This window comes from Pogoniulus pusillus, chromosome 16, assembly GCF_015220805.1.
Source record: "Pogoniulus pusillus isolate bPogPus1 chromosome 16, bPogPus1.pri, whole genome shotgun sequence".
NCBI lineage: Eukaryota > Metazoa > Chordata > Aves > Piciformes > Lybiidae > Pogoniulus > Pogoniulus pusillus.
In genome coordinates, this window is record NC_087279.1 from 11,634,412 (window position 1) to 11,641,802 (window position 7,391).

The window sequence follows — 7,391 nt, forward strand, 5'->3', positions numbered from 1 at the left end:
AAGCCCTGATTTGGAATTCCTTTATCATCAAAAGCCAAAGCTAAACCTGAGACACAAATCCACAGCAAGCACAGCTTTACATCAGGATGCCCGAGAGCAAGTATCAAGGTATAAACCCTTTAGGAGGTGAATTTAGCTCTGGAGCTGCACCTACAGCATTTCCCCCTAATCACTGATTGAACAGGTACTGTCTGGAGAGATGGCCTGATCCCACTCCAGTGCCTAGTCTCTGGTCTTACACAGGGCTCATTGTTTTCTACTGGACAAAAGTAGTTACCCAGACATGGCTTTTGCTTGAATCCTGAACACTGTGTTTGCCTACTCCAAGTTTTGCACTAATAGACTTGCCAGCTAGCCTTCTCCTTGTCCCCAAGCCCTACAGAGTGCCTACTGTGGCTGAAAAGATCCCTGATATGACTAATTCAAGAAATAACTAAGATCATGAGCTATTGATAGCTTTCCTTGCTTCTGCTTGAGGCTTCTCCTCTGACCTTGTCTGCCACAGAAGGTGGCAATTTGACTGTGAGCCTTTGTACCTGCATACCTTGAAGTGGGAAGAGAAGAGACCTTGACCAGCTGGCACCTGATTCCCTGGTACATTAAGAGAGATAAGGGTCATTGGTCTTGTTTGTGTGGAGTAAGTTCTAGCTAAGGGTTTGAACTCACCTACCATTTTGCTGAACTGCTTGGAAAAAGGCACTTATAGCCTCCCAAACCTTATCTCTTGTTTCCTTGCACAGCAGGGAGATCTCAGGAAGCTGCAAGCGGCTGAGGGAACTGAGCCGGCTTGGACAAAGGCTGTCAGTTCTGGCTAAATCCTCTCATCAGTAGCTCTTACCACAAAATAAATAGCTGAGAACAGTGCAGTTGGGAAGGCAACACCATTGCCCCCTCAAGTAAACAGGAGCATACAGATGAACAAAGCGTTTCTGCCTTCTACCCGAAGCCACTGCTGCAACCTCATCTAGATGTTGTGGGACAAATCTGCCTTGCCTGTAGAAGCTCTTCCATCTCCACCTGTGAAATGGGTTTTGCAGCTCTTTGCTCTACCCAATTTACTTCTACTTTCTCACTTGTGAAAGATAACAGCAGCATGCTTAAATAGCTCTTTGTTCCACCAGCCTTGAGTGCTACTGGGCCCCCAGGTCCCTCCAGCAGGCTCTACCTGAGGCAGTAAAAGCAGTATGCTAGTAAGAGCACAGCTTCACCACATGAGAGTGTGACTGTTCTCTTTGAAATAATGCTGGAGGGCAGAAGCTGGGTACAGTTCCAGTTCATGCATGAGCAATCCTACCAAGTGAGCTCCCTGAACATCCCCTTGTGCATGCTGTTGGGACACAGCTCACAGATGCTGCTACACACTCAGCTTTTCGATCAAAATCTCTGATCAGAGGGCGATGGAAAGACTGTAGCTGAGGTCTGCATCTGCAGGCAGATGAGTTAGTAAAAGAAGTTTCTCTGTACTTGCAAGCCACACACATTTGGCACTCAGTCCCTGAGAGACAAGCATGAAACACTTCTGCAGTCTATTTCAGAGAAGAGCTGTGCTTTATAGAATGTTTCCAGTGCTTTGTAGTTTCATCAGATGTTCAAGTTTCAAAAATGAGAGGGCCTTACCTGAAGATGACAATAAACATTCTGCCCACTGGTCTAGCTATTTCTCATGTCTGTATTTATGGGCCAGAATTTGGCTCAAATATCCTTGTACTGGTTCTGACAAGCAGGAGAGAGTCACTGAAGTGCTTCTCAAAGAGGTGCCAAAGGCAGGTTTAAACCAGCCCATCTCATGCTGCACACATCTGCTGCTGGCTCAGCCTAGAGTGCTGCAAGGGTGGCTTCAAGTCTCCTGATTCTGATCCTCCCCTCAGCAGTCCATGGAAAGAGAACAGACATCACTATAGGATGATAAGTGTGAAAGTGCTGTCCAAGACAGGGCCCTGTGAAGAGACTGAGATTGCTCTGACAACACAGCTTCTACCTATGGATCACAGTAAACTGGAGGCACTGGTTCAGTGTCTCTGGGAATTCAGGTCCTAATGCTAATATGCGGAGAAGAGTTCCAGAGAAAACATAACCACTTCCTTGGAAAAATAACATAAGTGCATATTTCCCTTGTTTAATCTGTGGTGATATCAAGGCATGCTGTGTTGCAGGTATTGTCAAAGCTAACAACAGAGGTAGTTGTTAGAGGGGAGGCTGTGCTAGTAGGAGGGCTAGGGGGTTGCATTTTCTTGTTCTTGGAGCACGTTCTCTTCCTGTCTGCTTGGCCACCTCAGGCTGGACACGTGGAACCTGAAAATGTCACTGGCAGATGGAGCAAGAAGAGCTCCAGCCTTCATTCCAGCTTCTAAAAAACAGTCACAACAGAAACCAAATCCATGGCTCTTGTTGCCACAGCCTCTCCCCTAAGTTCACTGTAACTGAAACCCACATTAAATCCAAATGTCATATGCCATTACTCAAGTGGGAGCAACCGCAGTGTACAGAATCCATTTTTCCCCAGTTGCAAAGAAAATCACTTTCTGCACAATGATTGTTTTCTAAATCTTGCAAGAGTGACACACTCCACAATGCCTTTCACATATCTGGCAGGCTTTCTACCAACAAGTATACAGACACTGCTAGGAGATAGCAGTGTCTTTGTACATCGCTCTTCCACCTTCCCATCACCCACCAAAGACTCATACTTGAAGCCTGGTGTGAAGAGAAACAGTACACAAGAGAAGCTACACAAACATCAGTCCTCAGTGCTTAAGTGAGCTTCATATGACTCAATGTAAGATGCATGCAACACAAAGCGCCCACTGCAATGCTACTTCAAATTGAGGGTATATAAACCTTCACATCAATGTTGAATCCCATTGTATGCAAAAAGAACCCCCAAGTATTCCAGGGTCTTTGCACTCCTAGCTGGAAGCTGAGTCAGCAGGGCTGAATTCCACTTCTATTCACAAGAGCACATGATCTAAAATCTCCATCCTTAGACAACCTTTCATGCCATATGCACAGCTTTGCAAATGATGCAGACACATGAAAACATGATTTTGACAGTATTCAGAGCTCTGTGTTGCTGAGACATCAACAAAACAAAGCAGCTCGCTAACTAAAGGCATTCCCAGGCACCTGGCAGAGGACACAATTTAACTTCTTACATAGGATCAAAAAAGAAGACAGACATTGAAGTTCTGGAGTGTGTCCAGAGAAGAGCAAGAAGGCTGGTGAGGGGATTGGAGGCCATGCTGTACGAGTAGCTGCTGAGGGAACTGAGGTTAAGTATGGAGAAGAGAAGACTAAGGGGAGATCTTATTGCTCTCTACAGCTACCTGAAAAGAGATGGTAGTAAGGCTGGTGCTGATCTCTCAAGTAACTAGTGATAGGATGAGGGGAAGTGGGCTTAAGGTGTGCCAGGAAAAGTTTTGAGTGGAGATTATGAAAATTGCTGAAAGAGTGATGAAAAATTATAACAGGCTGCCTAGGGAAGTGGTGGAGTCAACATCTCTGGAGGTATTCAAGAAACTTCAGGATACACTTTAGTGGTCAGGGTAGTGAGGTTGTGGTTGGACTTTATCTTAAAAGTCTTTTCCAACCTTAACAATTCTATGATTAAGTGCTAAGTGGTACAAAGCCAGTTTGTCTACCATAGCGAGTTCTCAGGAAAGAAAAGCTGCTATTAGGTGTAATGTAGTTGCAGTCTAACACAGGGTATTGATTAGTCTTCTCCAGACACTTTTCCCTTTCTGCAAACTACAGAAAAAGCCTTGAGAATGAGTCTGTTGACTTGGGCAGGCAAATTGAACTGTAGAACCCCCTTTTGTTGGTTTCCTCAGGAAGGTTACATTTTAGGCTATATCCCTGGGAGAAATACACTATGACAGAGGGATACTTGAGCCATCATACTAAAATCCCCAAACTGTGTGCATGACTCACAGAGAATGCTGCCAGAAAAATGACTGTCTAGCTGCAGTGCACACATACAAAAAGTAGAGAGTCTCAAAGCATTTTTCAAAGCATAATAAGAGTGTGATTATAAGAGACCCTTCATTACAGTCTTAACTCTGATGCTGTCTCTATAATAATAGAAAAAAAAAAACCAAAAAAAACCAACATCTACAAAGCACAACTCCCACGTGGTAGCACAGCACTGTTGTTCTACTGTCACATGTGACAAAGTAAACCCAGGGTAGCTTCACTGACATGAGCATGGTCACTCATCGGTCCCTCTAGTAAAACAGGGAGGGAAAAAATTTGGCCCAAGCCCTGCATCAAGTGGAGGAGAATAAATGACTCTGTTAGACAAGACATCTAAAGAATGGAATTGAGACGGCCAGGCAGAGAGAAACCTTTCGTTCCAATAGCTATAGCCTTACCAGAAATGACTGTCACCTTCTGAGAAATCAAATGCTCACAGCAGATCAAGAAATAACACAGCTTGTCACAGATCCCCATGGAATGTTCTACCAGAAAAGCAGGCTAGCCAAATGCTGGAATATCTTCTTTGGAAAAGGGCAGTGACAGCAAGAGCGGCAACTGCATCTTCTTTACCAGATCTTTCTGTGAAATGAGGAACCTGAGGACTACTAAATCAAACTTGAGGCAAGAGCAGGTAACTGCTGCAGTCTTGTAAATCACATCTATAAAACATAAATAACCTCTCTAGGACATTTCCCTTACTATTTTCAGTGTCTAGGACTAAGCCTTCTTTTGTCTCATGCTTATAAACATCTCCTAGTTCCTTGCCTGTTTGTTGGGTTTTTTTCTCCTAGTGAGCAATTTATTGCTATTTGTTCTTCCAGCACCAGAGTCCTCCAGCAGTCTCTCCCCCATTGTTAAACCCACTCTACCCAATATCCATATTCATCTGATCTCCCCCATCCTGCCAGCTGAAACAAGCCAGCACGTTCCAGTTTCCTGGAATGTGCTCATACCTTTAGATCATTTTGGTTGTCATTTACACCCTTTCCAATCTGGGTTCAACACTTCTGAATGTGATAAGATTCTTACTCTCAAAACTCTCTTCAGCGGGGACAGCTGGGCTAACCTAAGCTCTCACATGTTCAAGTAGCATGGGTTGAGCCATAGTTCAGTGGGAGAAATTCTAGTTCCCATGTAACATTCAAAGCACAAGCTTCCAAACTGATTCAACTAGCAAGCTATTGCACCACCTCCAGCATATCCTGACAGACAAAGCACCCAGTTCAGAAGAGAGACACTATTTAAACTTGCAGAGGTAAAAATAAATAAATAAATACAGGAACCATGGGAGCTTCCACGACTCACATCAGTGCCTGGGACCAGTTCAAGGCCTGAACAGGAATTTCTGTAGCTCTAGCTACAGAGTTACATTTCTGATCTGTAGAGTTCTCTGTCACCTTAATGAAAAGGACATCATGTATTTCAGCTTCTCACCCACAAAATGGACAGTTCCCTGACTGCTGAGCTACCCTAGTGATGAGGCTGAAGAGACCATCCTGGTTGTTTCCTGTTTCCCATCTCCTGAGCACTCAACACAGGACTCTTTGACACAAGATTAGTCCTTCAAGAACACTCTTAAATGAGCCTACGCTTTATGTGCTGACTGCCAATTTATACCTGAGACAGTTATGTCTCAGAGGCATCTTGCTCATCCTAATTCATCCCACAATCACAAAAATGCCACCATGGCTTTGCTGTAGTTAACCCCAAAAATTCCATTCCTTCCTCACAAAAGCAAGGCTTTGCACTTGCCTGAGGAAGGCCATGTGTGGAGTTCTAACTGTTGTGTTCAGTTCTGTACACACAGGACTGCCACATATTTCTACAACACTTCAACTTCAATCCCATCACTGCACCATCAACTTCCAAGTCATACCAAGACCCCAGGCTTCTTATGGTCAAAACAGGCAAAGCACTGCAGCACTTAACCAACTTAGGAAATGCTGGATACCAAGACCAGAGAGGAAGAGAGATGGAATTTGTTGCTGACTTTAATCTTGGACAAGTCATGTATTCTTTCAAGTGCTTCACATTTTCTGTCTAGGTTTATGTAATAACGTGAGGAGTATTAACACTTGCTCACAACCTGGGGTGGTGAGACTGAGAATTAAGTCATTCCTATTTGTAGGCTAGCACTAAGAACCCACCACAGACGAGAACAGGGCAAGGAATTATTAGCAGCCTGCCCCATATCATTGTGTTGGAGAAGAAATACAGCCCAGGATTAGCAACATCCTGCTGAGCATATCCTCATCCTCTTCCCCTAGGAAGTTAAAGGTTCATGGGAACAATTTGGTTCAAGGGTGTCAGCTGAAGTTCCCTGCCCAGAGAACCTGGGACAGAGCTGGGGTTCCCCAGAGCTCAGCGTATTGTTGAACTGCAAAGAAATTCTCATTCAATTCCAAAATAGAGGGGGATTGGGGTACCACCTCTGAGGGAACTCATGTGCCAAACTAAAGAACAAGTCTTCAGGTCACTGCCTGAGGTGTTAGAAATGTTTTCTAGTACTTCTCTCAAAAGTGTCAAGCCAGACTATCAACACTTAATGCCTCTGTGGAGATTGTAGACTCCCTAGCATTAAGATCCCATTCAAATTCTTCCTTAGAGAATCTGCTGAGACACCCAAATATTTGCTTCCTTCTCTTAAAGTCTGCATCCAGATATTTTCCTAAAGAGCAGGCACTGCAGAGTTAAATCAATGGAGGAAAAAAACAGCAGTATTTACATGGAAATAAAAAGAAACCTGTGCTTACTAAAACCAAGTTGAAAAGCTTCACTCCTCTGCAGAATTAGTGCCTTGCTCAGCCCAGCTGCTGCCATTTGCAAAGTGCCGTCCATTTGTGCAAAGGCAGAAACCGGCCCCTGTGTTTCCTGGTGAGGACAGGCACTTGGCACCTGGCATGGGGACACACAACGTGGCAAGTTTTGTGCCTTAGCCTACTTCCACACAGCCTCTCAATAACTCAGATGCAGTATAAATTGCTGTGCAGCAACAAACCCCTCTGCATACACATTTCCAATTCAAGGCTTGCTAACATGGTAAGAAAGGAACAAGATTACCTGTTGAGAAGTTGAACAGCACCACTTGAGCAGCACCCAGCAGACCTAGCAATGGAAGCAGGAGAGAACAGAGGCATCCGGCTGCTGACACCTCTTCTGCACAGGAGAGTGGCAGTTAACTGAAGTCTCTGCACACATTCATTTCAGGAGCCTTACAGCGAGATGAACGCTATTTATTGCACTCCCAGTTAGTGATATGGAAAGCAGCATGAGCACTGCCAGTGATCTCCTTCTGATGGCAGTCCTGAGTAGTGACAGCAAGTGAAACTACTTCGAGCTGTCTGGAATCCCACACTGAACTCGAAACGACCAAAAAGAAACTCCCCCCCAAACCAGACCAATTTTGCAAGGTAGCTCAT

General features: G+C 44.6%; 1 protein-coding gene across 1 annotated transcript in view; it reads right to left on the minus strand.

The window, feature by feature from the left end:
* LOC135182412 (AAC-rich mRNA clone AAC11 protein-like) overlaps positions 1-7,072 on the minus strand; it is a 19,046-nt gene extending 11,974 nt beyond the window's left edge. Inside the window, exon 1 of the mRNA XM_064156503.1 lies at positions 7,033-7,072. The gene's annotated coding sequence lies outside the window, so the exon portion shown is untranslated. The remainder of the gene's footprint in view (positions 1-7,032) is intronic.
* Between the last annotated feature and the right edge of the window lie 319 nt (positions 7,073-7,391).